This window comes from Dermacentor albipictus, chromosome 9, assembly GCF_038994185.2.
Source record: "Dermacentor albipictus isolate Rhodes 1998 colony chromosome 9, USDA_Dalb.pri_finalv2, whole genome shotgun sequence".
NCBI lineage: Eukaryota > Metazoa > Arthropoda > Arachnida > Ixodida > Ixodidae > Dermacentor > Dermacentor albipictus.
The window spans coordinates 102,311,702-102,335,408 of NC_091829.1; the positions used below are offsets into that span (position 1 = coordinate 102,311,702).

The 23,707-nt window shown below is 43.3% G+C and overlaps 1 protein-coding gene and 1 pseudogene across 1 annotated transcript in view; one reads left to right on the forward strand and one right to left on the reverse strand.

The window, feature by feature from the left end:
• Window positions 1-23,707, reverse strand: part of LOC139049974 (tetraspanin-33-like) — a 67,928-nt gene that overhangs the window by 29,201 nt on the left and 15,020 nt on the right. The gene's annotated exons all lie outside the window — the stretch shown is intronic.
• Window positions 18,798-22,345, forward strand: LOC139049791 (uncharacterized; annotated as a pseudogene).

The following is a 23,707-nucleotide window of genomic DNA, read 5'->3' on the forward strand; positions in this document are numbered from 1 at the left end:
AGAGGATGCTAATGTGCATGGATAATTACATGTCATACAGCATAACACTGCTGTCGTCTGTGGGAATGCTAGCTGACGTATGGAGTGCAGTAACATCGGCAACGATACGGAACTGCTTCCAGCATGCCTTCCGCATACCAGGCCACACCAGTGATACCTTGCCAGACTGCGCTCGAAATGAAGGTGAAGACTGCCTCCAAATGGAGAGCGATGAAGCAAGGCTAGTGCTTTCTGCACTCCAAGCACACAACATAGCTGCTGACCTCAGTGATTTTGCGGCTGCCGATGATAACCTCTGCGTGTGCAGAGAAGACACCCTGGACGACTTGGTGGCTGAGGTGCTGCCAGCACAGTACAGCAGCGAAAGTGAAGAGGAATCAGAAGAGCAATCCTCTGTGACAGCAGCACAGGCCTTCCACTACCTTGCCGAGGTCAGCAAATTTCTGATTGTTGAAGAAAATTCTCAAGAACAACTGGCTGCTCTTAATGGAATAGAGAACTTTGTTCTTAATGCGCGTGTACAGAAAAAACAATCAACAATTCATGATTTCTTCAAACGGTCTAGTCAGCCATAGATTTCCGTTAAACTTGTTCTGGATCCTTCACCTCTGCTCTGTTTTTGCTGTGTAATAAATGAGTGAAATGTTTAAAATATGATTTAAGTGGATAATTAATTGTAATGTGCGCTGTAATCTTGCTCAGAGTCATATATGCGAGAACTTCCGATAATTCAAACTTCCTGATAATTCAAACAAAATCCTGGGGTCCCTTCGAGTTTGAATTAACGAGAGTCTACTGTAAATGTACTAAAATTTCGCGTGCCACTGACGCCAACAACATCGGCACCGAGTGGTTGAAGTGGGTGAAACGCTTCGAAAACTTCATCGTAGCCTGCAGTATCACAGCCGATGCCCGGAAGATGGCCATACTACTACACTACGTAGGGGAAGAAGTGTATGTCATACACTATATTTATAGACTATATACACAATATTTACTGTGCACTACCCGATCCTCCCGCAGCCGCAACTTCGTCTACCATTTGAAGCACCGGTGGCTCCAGTAACGCAACCCCTCTCTACACTGCAGCACGTAGGAAGCTCGATGACTATGACTAGTAAACAAGAAAAATAAACAATGCATAAACATGAGAAAATAACAGATAAACAAAAGCAATACACAGAAACAGAAAAGCAAGACACAAAAAGAAAAGCTAAACATACAAAAACAAACAGAACATGAACAACAATAACGCAAGGGAAACACTGGCAAATCAATGCTCCCCACTTATGACAAGAAGGATGCTGTTCCACTCAACGTGAAAGTTAACTTTCACGTTGAGTGGAACAGCATCCTTTTTTTAAATACCGCAGTATGCAAAGTTGGTTGGGATGGCTCAGGGAGGGCGCGGGCGTCAACCTGCTGCAGGTGGGTGGCGGGTGCTGGCGGCACGAAGGATCATTTGCGCCGCATGTCACCCAGCTTCTGCGCAAGGTGCTTGCGCACGTCCTTGAGCCTCTTGCTCTGGGCGTCTTTAGGCACATCGCTGCCCATGTATATGCTGAAGAGAGCTGCAAGTAAAAAGCAAATGGTGAATTCAAAAACACGTTTTAAAAAGATCGGTTGGAATCTGTATATACAGGCAAGGCTTCCCATAAATGCGTAAGGCTGGAGTGCTGAAACACGTTTGTGTTTATTCAGTCTGAGTGCAAAGCGAATTTAGGTGACATGTTGCCAAAGAATGCAATGCACCTACATGTTAATACAACCAGCATATGTTATAGGGGATGAAAGAGGCAAGCTAGCTTTCTGCTCCATTTGTTTAGGGTACCCAACCTCCCCTAGGAGGCACAGATGCAACCGTCCGCATGGATGCATTGTCCCACAGCCAAGTGTGAGCTATGCGGCGGGAATGCACAAGTAGCAGGCAGCAGCAGCAGGCAGCGGCCACGGTCAGCAAGACAGGTGCAGGAGGGTTTGCAAAGAAAGCTTCACTTAAAAAAAAATTACGTGGATCGCCCGCCTGCACTGCGGGAATCAACGTAAGCGAAACTTTCTGTGGTGTTTGCTTTGACTGACTATATTAGCGGTGATGTTTACAGCAAACGTTTAATTTCTTCACTGTTTAGTACAATACAAGAGTGGCGAGTTAAGCGTTTCCTTGCATGCACCACTGTTTGCCTACGCAGTATACAGGCTGTCATTCACTTGTTTCGTGACTGTATCGGTTCTACCAATTCTCTGCCTCCACTCCCTACATCCTCTCTGCCATTATATCGACCACCCCTCCCGACAGTTGCACGTTGGTAGAAAGGCAAGCGCAGCAGCTTCTGCAATGCTTTTGCAAGGGATCACACATAATTACAGCTGTCAAGAGGGTATTGTGATGATGCCCAGGCAGTTCCCGAGGGCACTGTGCACATGCGACAGAATAGGAAGATTCCAACAAGCTCTTGAGTGATAAACAGCACAGCTAAACTAAACACACTGAAAGCTATCTTTATTGACAAAGCATAGCGAACCTAACACATGCAAGGAGCTTGTGGTCCAATACTTCAGCATACTGAACTTGTATGATTTATGAACGTTGCAAGGTTTGAAAAGCTGAATAAGCGAACTGTGCAGTAGTCCACTACACCAGTTGCAACAGTAGTTCACTTAAGCAGGAGTTATACTGAATTACAACATTTCATGGCATGTCACTGTTTAAGATCTAATACACTATGTTGCAAACCTTTTAGTGAGGCCACTTTCTCAGGGGTTAATGCAGGCCTTGGTTCGGTCTCCCCCTTCGAACGCGACTTGTTCGAAAAAGTGCCCGTCACACTGCGGCTCCTCAGTTGCTCGGGCGTCCAAAAAACGTTCGTCGCCATGCGGCAAAATAAAGAATCCGTCGAGGCCCGGAACAGAGTGCCCCATGCCTCCTTCTCGAGCCATTGACTGCTCCCTGCATAGAGCTGTAATATGAAGAATTACATTAGGCATTATATTTCTACAAGTGCAATGAACACAATCTAGTATACACTGACAAAGCATGTGTTGCATATGCCTGTGTCAGTGGACATTACATCCTACGCACTTGAGTTTTAGCAATTCACATTTCTGCATTTTCTTAAGTGGGAGCCTACCAGTGAAACAGCACAAACAATAAATTGTAAAAAAAGTTCCCTGGATGACTTTACAGCCAAGTGCAAAGAAATTTCGACTACATAAGAAGAATAGATTAATAAAGCCTATACAGGCAAAATTTGACATTTGAAATACAAGCGGAAAGAAAAGCTAAAAAATATGCTTGATCCCTCTTTAATAAGAATCAGTTAAGCATGAAGTGAAACGTGTCTTCACAGAACTTGTTGCATGTTTATTGTATGTGAAGAATTAAGCTGCAAGTTTCCATCGATGGCACCCCACCACTGCACAGAGATCCATGCTAGCGAAAGTTGCGGAATGACTCGCGAGCCAAAGACACTGCTCTGCATGCCCCAGAGCAATGCGCAGATCGCCATAAACATAGGTGTTAGCAAAACCATACAAGCAAAACTGAACAGGTTTTTAGTAAACCACTTCGTGAACTCACACTCCACTGCAACGAAAGGCACATGATTTGCGGGTTGGTGGCCGTGTTGCAGGTTTGCTTGGCGTGCGGTGTCATGTTGGCGAGTGACATTCAGCTGCTGAGTCGCTTTGGCAAAAGTAGGAGCATTTTGGTCCAGCTCCGTAGTGTTTTGGGCAGTTGCAATGCGCTTAGCTTCAGGAATGTGAGTAGCAGAGTTTGCAGCATGCGCCACAAACCCGTTCTGCTTCACGCTGGCATGTCTCTCGCCGGACCAAAGCGAGATTTGCTCGTTGACGTAGCTGCCTTTCTGCGTGGCTTAGTGCAGCAGTTTTCTTAGTTGGTGCCATCGTAAGTGAAGCAGTAGGTGGTGTGTAAGCACTGCCGATGCATGTTGAAGCTGCACTCCGTAGGCGAGGCGTCACAGTCTAATCCGGTGTGAAACACTAACATGTGAGGAAAGTGTTTAAGAAACGAAAGTGCTTTATGCCGGAGTCCACCGTCAACTTCCTGTAATGGATGTGACATCGGCGTGAAAACGTAAAATATGCTCTTTCTTGACAAAGAAAGCTCCGCCATCTAGGGGCACTGAAGTGGAGTACTGCATTGTGACACGAGCACTGACAGCAAGAACTTCAGTAGACTCAGCGCAGTGGAGGCTTCAATGCAGTGTAGCCTGATGTAGGCGGTGCAGGCCTTCTGCTGAGTTGACGACACAGTTTCCGCATATGGTTTGTCTTTCCTATCCCATTAGCCTGTGATGCTTCGTCGGCTATAAAGTGCAGCTTCAACATGCCTCATCAGTGCTTACACACCACCTAGTGCTTCACTTATGACGGCACCAACTAAGAAAACTGATGTACTAAGCAGAGCATAAAGGCAACAACATCAACGGGTTAATCTCGCTTTGGTCCAACAAGAGACATGCCAGCACGAAGCAGAAGACCTTCGCACATTGGCAGTGCACGCTGCCTATTGCATTCCTGAAGCTATGCACATCGCAACTCAATTGGCTGCGCAAGACACTACAGAGCGGGACAAAATGCTCGTAACTTCACTGAAGCAGCTCGGCAGCTGGACGCTAACAGGACACTGCGTGCCAAGCAAACCTGCGACACGGTCGCTGACCTGCAAATTGTGCGCCTTTCACTGCAGCAAACTGCGAGTTCACGAAGCAAACGTGCAACAACTTCTGTCAAGGCATGTTTAGCTTTTGTGTTCTACAAATTTCTATGAAGGAGGGATCAACCATATCTTTTTTATACTAAAACTGAAGATGGCGCCGTTACCACTTGCCTGGCATGAGCCCCCCCCCCCCCCCCCTGAGATTAGGCAGCACCTGCGATGTAAAATATCTCGGAAGCACCTGTGCAAGGACTTATGTCATGGCCATCAACCCCACCTGGGTGCATACATCATCTGCTTAGGTGCTGTTTAGAAGCTGCCAATATAAAAAATCACCATCCCTGTTGTTTTGCCAAGTGAGCAGATGCAAGATATGATTGCAGTGCAATGCTTTCAAAGATCTAAGCGTACCTATAAATACTAGGCTGCATGGCCTAGTACAAAAATACAGGTTTTCATGGATCATAACTGCTCTTTCAATGAAGAAAAAAAGCAGCCCTCAAGGCATAATGAAATTACCTTTCCATCGTCCCTTTCACTGCCAATCACAGTTTGTAAGGCCTCTGAATGACCATCGAGGAGTGCTTCCTCCAACTCCTGTGAGGTCCAGGGTTCTAGTATATAACAAGCATTTAATAGGGATAAGAATTAGACACAGACGACAGTAAAGGTCAGGCAGTAACCAAACAGTCACACTGGCAGAAAGTTTAAAAGAAATTACTACAGTTTTGACGAAATTATAAATCCTCACAACGATAGCTCTCGAAGTAATAAATGCAGTGAAAGTGTGCAGTTCTCAACATGCTGCTGATTTTGTGCTGTGCACTCATTGGTGTTGCTTTGCTCAAGACTTTCACCTGCACTGCCTATATGTAAAACCTGGCAGTGTTGCATCAGTTTTAGAGCACACTGCAGTAAAGCTAAATGTTGTCGCAATGTATAACAGCTGTAACAGACTACTAGAGCTCAGGTACTATGTTCATGATTTTGCAATGATTCTAGCTCTGGACAATGATAAATAAGTACTCTGAATAATTTTTTACTAGCTGCAAAGTACTGCTGATGTGTGGCAATTCATTCTACAGCACTACTTTAACTAACAAAACAACTAATAACCAGGCTGCTTTCTAATGGCTCATTATGGAATAGATGCTAACTCTAAATGGTGCTCTGCTACACAAAAGGCACCTGTAAAATATAGTGCACATGTGCGCTAAAAAAATCAAATAAAGAATGCATGCATGATGAATAAATGATGGCTTTTACACATTACAAGGCACCCTGTATACACCGAATATACTACAAGCTATCACGTGTCGGGGAATAAACTTAAATTATCCATGTATATGACATGAAAGGTGGCTTGCAATTAGTGCTTCTGAGAAAGCTTGTTGGGAGGAACCAATATCGCCATCCCAACGCAGTGATTTTGTGCACTTCGTGGGACGGAAATGGCACCTAAGAGACGCATTATGACATTTGGATAAATGCCACAATATTTAAGATCACAGAATATTACGAGTACCGTGAAAAAAATACTTGCATGAAAATATATATGTATCAAAAGAGCATGTTTAAGAAAAAGTTTCCTACCGAGCTCCTCTGGCACCACTTGCTCGGTGCTGCTTTGTGCATCTTGAGAAACTGGAAAAAAAAAATTCAGGTTTTTTGCCAAATTATATTTGATTAGTTCACTTTAAATAACTGCTAGCACACATTTCCATTAATTATCCAAGCAATGCATCAACTAAGTTGTAACAAATGTTATGAGCCTCACTTGTCCAAGGATTTTCTTTTATGCACAGTGCACCAGAAATGCGTGGCGGTGCACTGTTATGCTACTATGCTACTAGAGGCACCAGCTTCCAAAAAAAGCTTTTTGTGCACAAAAGCCTGTGCACAAACGCACAGGGCGCTTGAAGGCCATTTTTATCTCTGAGGCTTGTTGTTCTGCCGGGCTGCCCGATGGAGACAGCGCACCACCATGTTTGCGCAAAGAAAAGTGGAAACACTACGTGTTAACCGATACGTATGCAACACGCTGGTACGGTTTATGTGGATACAAAACACATTATGCTCAATGGCCGCTGAGCCAGGGATTTGCCTTTACTACTTTTAAAACGAAACTAATGTTTAAGGGGGTACGGTTTGACAAGGTTTTACTGTATTGCAATATAGAAAGCTATTCATAAAGGTTAGGCATACAAAAATCGAGAAATAGTGATGGTTTCCTGAAAAAAAGAAGGTTGGCTTAGAAATAGTCAAGGCACTTCTGGATAAGGGTGTGTTTATCTGAAAGCTTTCTACACAGATGCGTGTGAGCAAGTGCTCGTGGAAGGTGCTACAGTATGTAGATGAGTATTGGTGAAAGTGGCTAGATAAGCATTAGCGAAAGCACACATAAAATATTGGTTAGCAGGATCAAGTGTCTCACAATCCGTTCATGATGACTAAGCAATGGTGTCACAGAAATATTTACAACCTGGTTTGACATAAATCCTATGGGGCTTTTAAAAGCTGCAGCTGCAGTACTGGGTGCTGAAGATAATGAACATGCAATCTTATCGCAAGGAAGTTCTGCAAAATTCGTGAACTATAGGAAGCTTCATGAAAGTGAAAAAAATGTCATGCGCTCAACAGTAGCATGAAGCTGCAGAGAAATTTGTAGCCTTGTGCTGCGTAAGGTGGAGGACAATTTTTTAATTTCAAGGAATATTAAGACTGAACAGCAGTCATATACGAGGATGGCAAACATGAAAAAACTGGCCCTGTACATGAAGTACTCTCTTACCCGAGGGCTGAAAAGCTTCCACGTCACCAGCACCAGATGGCCTGTCACTAGGTTCTGCAATGATAACACACCAGTAAGTGTTTGTACAGTAATTTCATATATTTCAAAGTAAACATGTCAGTGCAGCACCTTGCAATGATATGGCTGATTAATTTGTTCTGGACTTCAAACAAGTAACCCTAAGGCAATGAGAGAGATTGCTTTGAACAGCATTCACAACATTCTTGCCCAGCCTTGTCCCATACTGGAGCCAAGTGCCCATGGTATGTTTATGTCACGAGCTCCACTACCTTTTTCTTTTCTTTTTTCTGCACGGAATATTTTCAGATTTGCTTGGCTGTATTTCAAATGAAACCCACAGTGTTCTGCCAACTTGTGCACTGCGGACGAACCCTATTAAACAAGATGCTGTGCTGTCTCTGCTAATTTGGTGTAGCGCATAATTTTGCTTGAATTTTCAGCTGTTTCAGCCTATGTACTATTTTCCAGACACAACCATAACGAGACCACATTTGTTTACAATGTCTAAACCTGGTGCCCCTTGCGAGCCATTTACCAACAGGAAAATTTGTTTATCGGTAATGTGGTACTTCTGGCCCGAGGTGGCACGACACTGTATCCGACAACCCCTGGCACAAGCACACGGTTGAGCATTTAACATGACCTTCTTTCGATGGATTGATTCATGGGGTTCAACGTCCCAAAGCAACACTGCGGATGTGAGTGATGCCATAGTGGAGGACTCTGAAATAATTTGGCCTCACCTAAATATAAATCTAAATCTAAATGTGTGTGCTCGCGTTTCGCCCCCTTCGAAATGAAGATGCCATGGCCAGGAATCAAACTTGCAAGCACATGCTCAGTAACACAATGCTATAGCCAATAAGCCACCACCGTGGGTATCGTGTTCAATTTCCAACTGCACTCATTCCTTGTACACTGCTGGACACATTGCGGCCCCAATTTACAGTCCTGAAGTACCTTATTACAACTCAATCAATATAAATGCCGATAAACATCTCTGTGCAAGCGGCTCCTGATGGAAGCTCTCTAAAAGCAAATGACCAGTGGTCCATAAAAAGAACTACGGAACAGTGGCATATAAGAAATCTCTTACCAAGCTGCTGTGACCCACATTCCTCGACAGAAGCAGCTGAAGCCGCAGCTGCAGTGGTTCCTGAAGACCATACAAACAATGAGTTATTACAATGTGGGCAACGTATACTAGCACCCATACAGCCATAAAAGTAAGATTTATCTGAGTGTGCTAGCTAATTTAAAACTGCATATGTGCACTAAATGTTTTCTCACCCATGTGGTGCGACAGCTTGTTGGCTTCACAATGTGGCCTGCTGCGGGAGTGCAAGCCCAAGTCTGCAATGATAATGTTCCAACGACAATGTTTCTGCTACCTTCAACATGATATCAAGCACATAGATATGTAAATGTATAACCTAGCAAATGACATGACAAATTAATTGTTTTTTGGTTGTCAAAGGGAAAGCAAGATCCAATTCTGGACATGTTGTAGACCTTAGTGTATAGAACACTACAACATAATTATGGGGCCCCGAGTTCTTAATTATAAAATAGAGAAAGAACAGAAATTGCTTGCGACTACACTGGCCCAGCCACAAAGTACCTTGAGTCCTGTATAGAGAACTTACAGCAGCTAACCGCATATAAATTCTCTAAGATGACTGGTCTGACATGTATTTCAAGTGGCTATATCCCAGACATGAACAGCTGCAATGCACAATTTTAATTTTATGTGAAATGTTTGCAATGTTTAATCCCAGGACTGAACACATGAATCACTTTTGCCAATATATCTAACGGTCAAAATTTAACTGTATAGATTAAATGCAGGTGCCTGGTTTTTTTCTGGTGAAGTAAAAAAAAATTGGTACGATCGTATAGTGAAATGAAGACAACAAAAACTAAACTTGGAAAATGAACCACATATGTAGCTTGCCTTTTGCTTCAGCACCAGAGCTCCGTGATTGTGCAGGAGCTTCAGCACCTATTGCCACGTCCACACACCGGGCATACCGGATCTTGCTCTCTGAAATTATTATTACAACACTATAAGTCTAACTCATCAGGCACGTTATTGAGTATAGGTAATCTGTACGTTTGTAAACATAGAGGCAGAGTGCAGGAAAAACAGGCGACGATACTGGCGTTTCTTTACTATTCACCTCTTTGTACAATAACTTTTATCCAGTAGGTCTTGAACACATGGCCAGATTTACTTATACTGCTTTCATGGGAAACTGATGGCAGTAGAGTTGGTTCAAATTCATTTCAAGTTCAGACTCTCAGTCTGCTTGGTTGTTTAGAAACAAATCCGATAACTTGCATGAAAGTTCAAAGTTAGGCTACTACACATAATTCAATATAAGCAATGCCATTGTATGAAGTAGAGTCAGTGCAAAACAAGTACTGGTGATAGAATGACAGAAAGCTGAGCTAGTTGGTAAGGATTCATGATGCAAGAAAGGGGTAAAGCGTGCAGACACGGACACTAGAGAAATGGACAACCCGAACACTGACTATCAAATGAAGGAAGCAGTGAGGTGAAATAAGAAATAAGACACAAAACTCATCTGCGCATGCCCTGAAGTGGTAGCACCACGCGTCAATTGAGAACACGTGCCGGCCTACAATGTTGGCACATGTACCCGATTGTACCCGCACGTGCATGAATGTCAGCACGTGTACCCAACTGACACGTGTTGCTACCATTCCAGGGCATGTGCAGATGAGTCTTGTGTCTTTTTTCTTATTTCACCTCGGTGCTTCCTTCAGTTGACAGTTGGAATTCATGCTGTCCACTTCTCTAGTGTCTGTGTCTGCACGCCTTACCCCTTCTTCACTGGTGATAGGTGCATGAAAACACTGCTGCCCAAGTGATTTTGTCCTGGCTTGATGCCTGCCATTTCGTTTCTCACTTTGCCTATGAGCTGGTGCTACAGCAGATATACAGGCACTATCCTAAATGTACATGCGAGACTTGGAACAAGGGCATAACCAAAGCACAGAAACAACAAGCCCAATTTTCAACATTACTAGTGATGAATTCCAATGATGGAGTGAATGCAACTTCCGCTGCTCTTTTTCGAGCAACACTGTTGCAATAACAAAGTGATGGTATGAGTCACGTCTTCCAATGAAACTGAGAGCAGATATTGCGCTGCAACCACCTTGTAAAGCACTTAAAGCTGCTCCGCAAGAACCAGCAGAGTTGAACAGCAAGTACACACCGTACTGCCTTCATGCATGCTTTTTCAGTCTTTTACTTCCCACTATGACATGGTGTAGCACCTCGTCAACCGTTTCTTGTGGTGCAGGTGAATCAAACCGACCTTAACCTGGCCATTTGCACACAGGTCAACACAGGTGGTTTCATCATGGAATACCATGGTGTGCTGAGAGAACAACCACTGAAGGCAGTTTTTCTATGCAAATGAGGGCGGAGGTACCTTTACCAGTACAAATGTGAATAATGCCCACCATTCGCCATAAAGATGCGTAAACCTGCAAAATAGAATTGAAATAAGGTGTACCTCACAGGTACGCCTGTAAGATACACCGCTCCTTTACTTGGCAAACAAGGAACCTCATCAAATAAACCCGCGCAAGACAGAAGCGCCGGAAGAACACTGCCAAGAACAACTAAACAAGCAGAAGTGTAAAATGAAGATTTGTATTGGCGTTTTTTGAATTAGCTCTGGAAGAATTATAGAGAAATATATATATATATATATATATTTGCAGAACAATCACAGTTCTTTTGGAACCCTCATTTACTGCTGTACCAATTTAAGTGCCGAAACCAACTCGTATTGTTATTTGGGAAGTTGCTTAACGATGCGTAGTCACCAGTCCCGTGCAACTGCATGGAGCGCAGGACATTGCGGTTCTAGACGTACTGTGCACACCGCGGAAGGTTAGAAAAACGCCCACATTAGCACAGCAGAGAAGTGGCTACGTCAGGTAGCTCGAACCCCCCCCCCCCCCCCGCTGGGTGGAATTTTATGTAAAACACTATCATAAGAACAAGAAAGGTCACTCACCAGTTGTAAAAATCTTCGATGTCAGAGCTTTTTGCAGCTCTACATTCATATCCAGAGTGCTGTTCAACCTTTTCTCCAGCTCCTCTATTTTTTTGAGGAAGCTCGATTTCTGACCTAGCAGCTCCTCTCTCAGAAGAGCAATTTCTTTTTGCGCTTCATCTAGTTGGCCACAGCCGTCACTGCAACATGTGCATTTCGGTGTGCCAACTCCTTCAATCTGAGCTGCAAGCTCCGCCTCAACAGTGCTTTGAGTTTCGAGACGAAGCTGCTTGGTTGATGGTGCGGGCTGCAGTATTATTTAAAAAAAAAGCAATGATTGTTGCGGCAATACACTAAAAGCGCAAAGCTTATTGCCTTTCACAGAAATAATATATCACATACATAAAGTAAGCCTTTGAAACTCAACAAGTATAAATTTACAATGATGTCTAAGCTTCCACTTGTGACAGTGTGATTCCAGACCACCATTTGGATAGAGGGAGCATTAACAGGCCATAAACACTTCGCAATATTACAATTACAGCTCACGTAATTTTGTTAAGATTGAAAGCAGGTAAAATGCCTTTTAGTTGTGCCTGACTAATTTATAATATCACATTGCGCTTTTCAATTTGAAGATAAATGTTGGAAGACATTTCAAAGCTAGCATTCATACTCTCCCCAGCACATTGGAGCAGCAAGTTCACTAAGGGACTCTGTAAGATATAAGCAAACAAAAGAGCTATGCTAAAATGAAGTTATTGTATATTTGCTTCTACAGTTCTCTCTCAACCATGCTTTTCTATACAGTAAATTGCACATTGCATTAGGTGTGCAATGAAAGTTGGCACATAATGATGGCTAAATGTGTTCGGTGCACGGACCAAATTGGCAGAACTTATGTGCTTTCATCGAGCAGACCAGGCAGTATGTGTCACAGTGTAGTCCAATACATAAATGCCAAAAAAGAAGAAAGTGTTGGGTAATCATACCTTCCCTTTTGTCCTCTTCTTTCCCTTTGAGTCAGTGTTCATGGCCTTCCTAGGCCTCTTGCTGAGGAACAAATCCATTTCCTCTGACGTTTCTGCATAGCACCAGAAGGCAGTGGCATATGAGTACAGCCATAAAATAATATTGTACAATACACACACAACAGTGACAGTATTGACCCTTTTCACGAAGCAGTTTGCTCTAGAGAAACGAGATGGCACTTTCGACGGTGTGCCGCACGTTGCCTCAGCGAAAGCACGCAAATACGAAACCATTACCTTTTCTGACCTGCTTCTGTGCGATCAACTGTCGGAAATGCAACTGGGTGTTGTCCAGCGGCAACATTCAAGTGAAAAGGAACAGCGCCTTCCATAGTCTCCCAACACAAGAAGGTTGAAAGCCAATGAACGGATGCGACTGAAACAACAGTCATACACTTCAGACAAAGAGGCAGTCATAGATAGGCTTTTGCCTACTGTAGTTTAGCTCAACAAAGTGCCCATACATTTTTCTGTACCATATACAGCCATGCCGCCGGATTTTCCACTTCATGAGCCGCATAATGCTTTCGCATCAATAAGTGAATGGGCGCACACTTTAATAAATGCGCACAATAAATGACGGACTACACTGACAGCACACGAATGGTCGAAGGTGAATTTATTTTGACAGTTCACAGGAGTAAGCAAGTCATAGCGATACTACAAGCCATTACAATGTATAGAACGGCTACGTTCCAAGACCTGTGCACAGCATGAACATATCTATCACAACTGAGGACACCCGCAAGCGATCAGGCAGAAAATGAACAATTAGACGGTGAACACCAAGGAAACTTTACTGAGCCAGAGATGTGACAAGCTGCTGCTTAAAAGTATTTGCTAAATAAATAACGAAGAGCTAAACACAGTGATACTGATTCACTTTGTAAGTGGAAAGTTAGGATAGCTTGGAATCCATTTTTAGCCCCACTTTTATTACAAGCACCATATACACTACTCGCATCGCTTGGACAAAGTGTAACGAACCCTGAAATCTCTGAAAACGTGTCCTGTGAATCTTTAGCGAAAGCTTTGCGTGTTGTCCACCCAGTCATCGTCTAAGACATCCGCCGAAACAAAGGTTTACAGAGCCACACCGGTGTCATATGCATCCATTATAAACACAGAAGCAACGGTGGCAAGCAACCGACACACCATCATGTGATCAAACATGGCAGTGCCCGCAGGATTGCCGTGAAAAGGGTCAACAGATGACAACTGTTTTTCTTTTTAGTATCTTGCAACACAAATCTAACATTACAATAAAGCATGCGCTCAAAGTGTTCACCATGCATGTTATGTCTGACATTTATCTATTGACAAGCATTGCAATTATCTACAATAGCGAGATTTCCAGTTCATTCAAATTTTACCTGCAAGAACTACGTAAGAGGAAATTAACATGACTAGCATTGTGCATGTGTGTTAGACTCATGTAATGCCATACCAACTTTAAACAAATGTCTGCCACGTTATGTGAGGTGTTTTGCCCTTAACTAAGCTATTGCTTTTTTTTCTTTTTTTCATTCTTTTTTTCTTTTCACTCAAGTGGGAGAGCCAAGAATGCAAACGCATTTCTGCAAATGACAACAGTTGTTTTCAGAGCACCGCATCAACATTCGCACTTTCAGAGCCCGTGCACTGAGATTTGTACCATATTTCCCTATCAAAAAATAAACATTTATTATTTGAAATTTGCCCAGTCCTTGAGTTGTTGTTTTTTAACACAATTGTATTTATTGGGTCGCTCAACTGATCTCTCAATGGACTCGTTGGGACAATTATGGAAAAAGATGCCCTAGATGAGTCTTAACTTTCATACGCCGCAGGTAAACTTGAAACTCCATTCAAGATGCTTAGTCATGCATGAACACGCAATGGTAGTTCTCTTCAACGACATATCCGCCATTCACCGGTTTATTACGTGAGGTGCTATATATGCAAGCAAAATTTGGTTGACCAAGTGATGCCAGTGGTTCAAAGAAATCGTCAGTTTAAATGCAGATTTTTAAGTTCACAAATAGCTCTCCATATCTGACTGCTCACATTATATCTTTAAGGTTTTGTTTCCCGGGATTGCTTAGCCACTGAATTTAGATTAGGTCTAATTGGCATTTTGAACCGCAATGATATCTAAATGTAGGAACTTGGATCTGCAGTGATCTCCAATTGCGAGCAATTGGGCCCCGTTGAAAACCCCAATTGGACTCAATGTTTTCTTTTATTTAACTCTTTTGGCAACCCAATATCACTATATGTACCGATACTGTACAGTTTGAGTAGCGGCTTACCTGTCAGGTGGAGCAATTTGGCTTTATAGTAGCCGCCGGAGATGTAGTCATCGCCGGTCCACCACACATCGTACAACGTAGCGCAGTCAAAATCGGCGACGCTTGTCGGGTGAAAGTCGCGGATGGATTGAGGCTGAACAACTTCAGTCGTTCCGTCCACTTCATATTGCACGCACACGAGCATTTTGTTTTCTGAGATCGCACCGTGCACTAACCGCAGAACCAGAGTGATTTGTTGGAGCACGTGCGTAGCAGCTAGGGCAATTCCAACAAAACACACACTACGCAGGCCACGCGCACAACGTTGAGCTATGGACATGACTTCAGGGAAGCGATCAAATCCGAACCATTACAATCGCGCCCCTAGTGGTTATTGATTGTAAAAACGAAACCAAAAACACCAAAAAGCGCAGTTTACTAAAAGCAGTAATCATACGTACACCACTGCAAGTCATATACCACTTTATATTTTACATTTATGCGCTGGATTTAGTTCTCTGCATCGTAGAGGCGGCACAGGCGGAGTGTCGCAGTTAGGTAGAATGTTGGGCTAGCTTGAATAAACGGGACACATTACAAAGCGGTGGGAATTATATACTGTGTTTTTGTGCGAGCTTGGCGGCGTCAACCTCGACGCCCCCTCCCCGTTAACTCATCAAGCCACTAGAAAAGTTGTTTTTTCCAGTGAAATAAATTCGAGTGGCTTGGTATGGAATCATGTCACTAAAAGGAAGGCTTGCAAACACAGGCACAAGTAACGAAAAGGGCAAGACAGACACCGCCGTTTGCCCCACCCTTTTCGTCTTTCTCGGCATTTTTTATTTTTTTATGTTTGCATGTCTGTCTTACATTGTCATAAACCTTTTTTCCTTCCTTCATGCAGCCAGCCCGCCAGCACATCCCCATGAAACGAGGGATGCAGCTGACATCAAACTATAGCTAGGACTAATTCGCCTCGAGGCCTCCTGTAATACTGCATCACTTTTACTCGTGACTTGTATCCCAGCCGTAAATGCGTCAACATACCCAAAACTAGATCATTCAGAGCCTGCCGTTCAGCACCTAGCGCAAAAGCTTGTACACAAATATACATATACGTATGCATGCACATATTTCATGTTTGAGAGCGGGGTCACTCGCAGTGCACGGTCATGCAGGGACATGGCGTTTCTTGCAAGAGTTTAGCCTTTATGCGAATGAAGTGAATGAACATGTATTTAAAGAAGGATTAAAAGCAACCGCGTTTCTATGGCATGTGTAAGAAACTACAGCTGCGAACAAAATTGCAGACCATGTGGTAGGTTTCTTTTAATAATGCATACGACTTCCTAACGTAGTCAATACTTAATCAACACGCCGCGTGCGTGGAATCGAAAGCTACGATAACTTCAAATACAGGGGTTATATCAGGATGTAGTATAACAGGCACAACAAGAAGAAAATTTGCTGATGCCTATAACATGCACAGACAGCGAAGGAAGTATACGTAATATTTTGTACCCATATGCATGCATACATCGCGAGATTCATCCCATTTTTTCGTAGAAAACCAGCAAAATGTTTTCACTGTAAGGAGCGTATAAATGCCGTTTGTAGCAAGTATATTTACATCGACAATAAAGCCGACGTTTGTTTGAAGGCTTTCGTTTATCTACCCACGAGGGCGCTTGCCTGTGCTTTCCTTTTTTACCTTTATGACAAAAACAAAGTTCACAATAGCAGTTCAGAAAGTTAGGTTATCAGAATTCATCATGGGTTATTCTTCTCTTTTTTAACATGGGACTTAAGGCAATACAATACCTTAGGGGCACAACCCACCACCCCTTTCCAATGGGCACGCTCATAGTATCCATCCACTTATACACCCTTCCTCCATGTAGGAAACTATAATACATCCATCCATTTGTGCAGCCATCCTATTGTGGCAACGACCGACCGTATTCTGACGCACGTTTGGCGGCATATAGTACTGAGCACGTGCTGGTGGTTGTCTCGTGTCTCCTTCCTACGTCCGTTATTTTATTTGGCGCCTTCGTTGTAATCAAGTGTATAGTAGTGAATGAGATGTCTCAAATACCGCCGAAACGTTACCGGCAGTATCTGCAGCCTGGATCGAGCAGCCAAGTCCCAAGGCAAACTCGGAAGTACGTGTCGAAACGAACCACTCTTACCACCGCTACTACTAAGGTACGTATGTATGCAATTCGCTTTATTAGATATGATTCACTGGAGTGCAAACACGAAATTAAGAGCGGTTACTAAGAAGCATATGTATGGGATGTGTTACGAAAAGTACACACCTTCTAGCGCCGTCTTTACAGCCGGCATGATTATCGAAAGGATTTCGTGTGGTTCACGTGACATTTTCTGTGTTGCGCCATTGCTGTTATAGTTTCATTAAATCCCGTTTACTGGCGTGTGAAACAGGCAACAGGGCGACACCGGCACCCGCAGCGGTAGGCGATGGCGTTGCGATGTTGAGCTCAAATAAAATAATAAAGAAAACCCAATGTGCCCATACCGATCGCCTAAGAGACACGGATGTGAACGCCTTGTAAAGCCTACTGTAATTCACCTTGATGCATCCTAATCCACGTTAATCCTCCCTCGTCCAACTTAACCTTACTTCGCATTAACATTCATTAATACATCTTAACCGACCTTAACCCATCATAATCATTGTACATTTACCTTAACCTAATTCACCCCCAAATCATCCTTAATACAATCTAATCCACCTTTATCCAATCACTAACCAATCGTTAATCATCTCTTATACATTGCTGGACATGCTTTGGTTTGCTTCTGGCCATCTTTGGGTCACGTGATATTTTGTGTACCTCACAACGCGACCGTGAAACGAGACATCTAAGGCTTTCACCTTAAAATGAAATTGATGTTGGATCCCCACCACGGTGGCTGCATTTCAATGTAAGCCGAACGCAGAAATACTTGTGTACTTAAGTTTAAGTGCACATTACTCCCCCACTGTGGTGTGGCTAACAATCAGATCTTAGGTTTTACATGTAAAACAGCAGGAGTTGTTTCGTTTAAAATTGCCTGTATGCAGAGTCAGTGTGCTGAAGGTGCAAAAAGTAGTCGCCATTAACCACGGCACATCCTGGAGCTGAGGACGTAAGGCATTCCTTTAGATATGCAGGTAATTACTGTTGTTTCAGGAATTGAATATAAACAATAACAATTTCAAAAATCGGACGCAGCCCTCTTCGCATTTTATTCGTGGTCCAATACATAACTCTGCTTTGCACAAATTACCAATGTGTCAACATTCCTCAAAGCGTTACTTCAGCAGCATTTGGGTATAGAACACTTATGTTTCAAAGGATGTATGTGCAATGGTGTTCCATTTTTTCTTTGCTCCATGTTGTTTCAGAACACGCCAGCAAACCTGAACAGCCTTCCCACAGATTCCACTTGTGGCAATATCACTCAAGACCACAGTGATAATTCAAGGCAGAACAGCACCAGCCTAGCAGAAATATCTGCTGGTGCAAATGCGAGTGCAATTGCTAGTTCTGTAGAAGAGGAAATTAGCCAAGCTGCAAGTGAAAGAGATGTTCATTGTGATGAAGATGCAAGAAGCTTCAGCAGTAGTGAACTGAATTTTGCTTCCCAGTTGAGCTCGGATAGTGATCCTCAAGAAACAGATGAAACGGACAGCAATGATGAAGAAAGTGCACAGATGCATGATGACGAAGGAACTGGGACTGAAGCTGGAGGAGGTGACGATTTCATGAAGTATTTTGCGAAACTCAGACGGGAAACCCTACCTCATCAGGCAACAACAAAAGCAGAAGCTTTCCTGCTTGTGCTCACATATATTGTCACTGCAGGACTGACATGGGCACAAGTTCAAGGACTTTTAACTCTGGTCAATGCCCTATTTGGGGAGAAAGTTTTGCCATGCACTACCTACTCCCTCAGAAAGTTGTGGAAAAGCAAAAAAGAAGCGTTGTGGGTACACTTATATTGTCAAGCCTGCCATAAATACCTCGGACTATCTTGTGATGCCAAAAACAAGTCCACTGTAACCTGTGCTTCCTGTGGTGCTGAAAAGAGGCTTCAAGAGTTAATGAGTTCTGGGAGTTTCTTTTTAATGTTTAACTTGAAGCAGCAGTTGCTGGAACTCTTGAAACAAGTTGGGAGAACGCTCCACACTAACTTACAGAAGCTGTCATCAGGACCTCTAGTGCCAGGCGTATTTTCTGACATCACCGATGGAAGTCTGTACCGTAGTGTACGAAAGCAGATAAACATGGCATGGAGTGACATCACATTGACCTTTAACAGTGATGGGGCACCTGTGTTTGATTCCAGCAAGAGCTCAATTTGGCCAATTCAAGTAATGTTAAATGAGCTGCCAGTTTTGATGCGGTGGCAAAATGTGCTCGTCTCAGGGCTGTGGTTCTCAAGGACTCACCCACCGATGCATCTCTTCATGACACAATTTGTTGAAGAAGTCTCCAATGTTGGAACTCTGGTGTGGTCTCATGCTGGTAGGACCATTAGATCAGCAGTGCATGCAGTTGTTTGTTGTGTGGACTCTCCGGCCAGGGCAGCTATCTTGAACAGCAAGCAGTTCAATGGATACTTTGGGTGCAGCTGGTGCTTGCAGCAAGGTGAAGTTATTGATGGTAAGTGTGCTTCTGTTACCTTAATAGGATCTTGATGAGGGCTAGTTGGTTCATATTTAGAACTGAGGTTAAACAGCGCGAATAAAACAAGGACACGAGGAAACAAATACCACAAACAAGCGCTGACTGCCAACTGGAATTTTATTTGAATTTCTCCAGCCATTTTATGCCATTTTTCAGCATAGACATGCATACAGCAGTCACAAAAAGATCTGCAAATCAGCAGCATCATAATCTTTCATCTAAAAAAGCTATTTCTTTTCCTGACAATGCAAGAGAGGGAATGCTTACACATTTATCTCCTTCCTTTCTAATGTAGTAAGCCTATATTATTTCCCTTTCCCTCTTACCTTTTTCTTTTCCTATGAATTTTGTTTTTTCAAATATGTGAGTGCAGTTGGCAGTCGGCGCTTGCCTGCGGTATTTGTTTCCTCGTGTCCTTGTTTTATTCAGGCTGTTTAACCTCAGTTCTAGACTTTTACCTGTTTTCTAAGATTATAACAAATGTATTAGCTTTGTTTTGAAGACAGGGGTAAAACTGTTTTGTGCGTTTTATCACAATCTTAATATCCATGCACTGAAAACTGCACTAACGATGCTACATTTAAAATCGAGAAGATGGTGCACATTTAGTAATATGGTGGCACATTTAAGCGACAAGTGCAGGCATTGTATGGATGAAAAGCTCCAGAAAAAGTTACGAAGTTGAATTGGAAACTGTCATGTCTTTCTTTCTGTAACTCTAGAGTGGAAAGAAATAGTAACATTCTGGTTCAATTCTAGTTTGAGTGAAAAATAACATTTCATCTTGGTTTCTTGTTTTTGGTTGCATTGTAAAATCATGTGCTACTATGATGGATATGGTGTGCAACTCCACACAGTCTTTGCAGAGACTAACCCTTGTTCATTGTGTCAGGAATAGTAAACTTTAAAAAATTATCGCAGTAGAAAAAAATTTTGGTTAATGAAAAATAATTAAAGTATGGGGTTTTACATGCCAAAACCACTTTCTGATTATGAGGCACACCGTAGCGGAGGACTCCGAAAATTTCGACCACCTGGAGTTCTTTAACGTGCTCCTAAATCTAACTAAGTACATGGGTGTTTTCGCATTTCGCCCCCATCGGAATGCGGCCGCCATGGCCAGGATTCTATCCCGCGACCTCGTGCTCAGCAGCCCAACACCATAGCCACTGAGCAACCACGGCGGGTTTTAGTTAATGAGCAGTCTTTAAAAATGTTAACATGTCAGCCCTTTGCAAATGCAGGAACAGGATGGGAAAAACTAGTTTAAACTCATTTATCAGATGAAATGCGAGTTCTTGGTGATTGGTATTGCACATACTGGAATTTACTTCCAAAGGTGAAACATTTAGTTTTAGATGTTGCTACTGCAGGTTTATAATTAGCCTACTGTGTCAACATGGTTCAGTTCTTAAGGTTTACATACCGATAGACCTGCTCAAGTGTGCTGTAGTTAAGTGCGCAATAATATGTCTACCTATTTGTCATGTACATGATATAGCAAGCTTTCACACAAAAATCATTCTGATGCATAAAAAAAATTGCCTTTGCAGGTACACTGAAGTACTCATTTTGCAGCGACGTGCCTGGAAGGACACACAGTGGGGTGTTGAAAGCAATGGTGGAAGCAGTGCAGAAGAAGGAACCAGTGTTCGGCATAAAAGGTCCATCCACTCTGATCAAGCTGCGAGGCTTTGATCTCGTCTGGGGCCTGCCTCCTGACTACATGCACTGCGTCTTGGAAGGTGTGACCAAACAGGTTAGTGAATTGTGGCTGTCAGCTACAGGTTCCACGTGGTATATTGGGAGGCACATAAAGCTAATTGATTCGAGGTTGCTCTTGATAAAGCCACCAATAATCTTTTCAAGATCAGGACGGCCTTTGTCAGATCGTGCTTTTTGGAAGGCTGCAGAGTGGCGCTTTTGGCTTCTTTTCTACAGCCTTCCATGTGTCTCTGACATATTGCCCCGACCTTATCTGACACATTTCGCACTTCTTGCAAAGGCTGTGTTTCTTTTATTGAATGATGTTATCCTAGAAGATGAAATTTGTGCTGCTGAGAGGTCCCTCTTAGCATTTGTTCAGCAGATGGCCAAGTTGTATGGGCAGAATGCAATGACTTTTAATGTGCATCAATTATTGCACCTCACAAAGTCGACACGAATGTTTGGCCCCTTGTGGGCTACATCAACGTTTCCCTTTGAAGATGAATTGGCAGGGCACTGCAGCTCGTGACAGCAGCTAAATATGTGCCTGCTCAGATTGCTGAACGGTGCATCATGCACCAAACCTTCAGAACAGTTTCAGTGCATATGGACCTTCAACCAAGTCTTTTGTCTGCCAAAAAAGAGCTTGAACATAGTTATAAGCGATGTTCTCAGACATGTGTTCTTGGACAGGCACAGCCAGTTGTTTATATGCCAGATATCCTAAAGGCGCTTTTTGTTTCGAGATTTGGTAATGTACCACAAGTGTCCAAGTATTTCAGAGCCCAGGTAGGCACCATGATTATTCACAGTTCTGAGTATTGTGTGCCTAGCAAAACTTGCTCTTGCTATGTTAAAATGTCTGATGGAATGTACTGCTTAGTTCTAGGGATTTATGCAAAAGTAGGCGTTATGTACTTTCATTGTCAGCAGCTGCTCACCACACCATGTCCATTTGATGTTCTGCACATATTAGAGTGCCAGCTTCCACCTCCTTCTGTGAATAATTTCTTGTATTGTTGTGATGAAGTGTCCTTGCAATGTGTCTTCCTTAGTGTGTGTAATAAGTCATACTTGTGCGAGTTGCCCAATAGGCTTGAAAAAAATTAATAGCCACTAGGCCATCCAGCGGCCAAGTTCACTGGAAAGTCATGCGTATTCTGTAAATGTGCATTTAAGCGTAGGGAGTGACTCGTGAATGAAAGCTCGTGCACCTTATTGTTACGAGTGTGAAGTACAGAGAAAGCAGTTGGCACGGCCATGTAGCGGCCAAGTTCACTGGCAAGTCATGCCTGTTCTGTAATGTGCTTTTAAGCATAGAGAGTGACTCGGGAATGAAAGCTCGTGCACCTTATTGTTACGAGTGTGAAGTACAGAGAAAGCAGTTGGCACGGCCATGTAGCGGCCAAGTTCACTGGCAAGTCATGCCTGTTCTGTAATGTGCTTTTAAGCATAGAGAGTGACTCGTGAATGAAAGCTCGTGCACCTTATTGTTACGAGTGTGAAGTACAGAGAAAGCAGTTGGCACGGCCATGTAGCGGCCAAGTTCACTGGCAAGTCATGCGTGTTCTGTTGTGTGCTTTTAAGCGTAGGGAGTGACTCGTGAATGAAAGCTCGTGCACCTTATTGTTACGAGTGTGAAGTACAGAGAAAGCAGTTGGCACGGCCATGTAGCGGCCAAGTTCACTGGCAAGTCATGCCTGTTCTGTAATGTGCTTTTAAGCATAGAGAGTGACTCGTGAATGAAAGCTCGTGCACCTTATTGTTACGAGTGTGAAGTGCAGAGAAAGCAGTTGGCACGGCCATGTAGCGGCCAAGTTCACTGGCAAGTCATGCCTGTTCTTTAATGTGCTTTTAAGCATAGAGAGTGACTCGGGAATGAAAGCTCGTGCACCTTATTGTTACGAGTGTGAAGTACAGAGAAAGCAGTTGGCACGGCCATGTAGCGGCCAAGTTCACTGGCAAGTCATGCCTGTTCTGTAATGTGCTTTTAAGCATAGAGAGTGACTCGTGAATGAAAGCTCGTGCACCTTATTGTTACGAGTGTGAAGTGCAGAGAAAGCAGTTGGCACGGCCATGTAGCGGCCAAGTTCACTGGCAAGTCATGCGTGTTCTGTTGTGTGCTTTTAAGCGTAGGGAGTGACTCGTGAATGAAAGCTCGTGCACCTTATTGTTACGAGTGTGAAGTACAGAGAAAGCAGTTGGCACGGCCATGTAGCGGCCAAGTTCACTGGCAAGTCATGCCTGTTCTGTAATGTGCTTTTAAGCATAGAGAGTCACTCGTGAATGAAAGCTCATGCACCTTATTGTTATGAGTGTGAAGTACAGAGAAAGCAGTTGGCACGGCCATGTAGCGGCCAAGTTCACTGGCAAGTCATGCCTGTTCTGTAATGTGCTTTTAAGCGTAGAGAGTGACTCGTGAATGAAAGCTCGTGCACCTTATTGTTACGAGTGTGAAGTACAGAGAAAGCA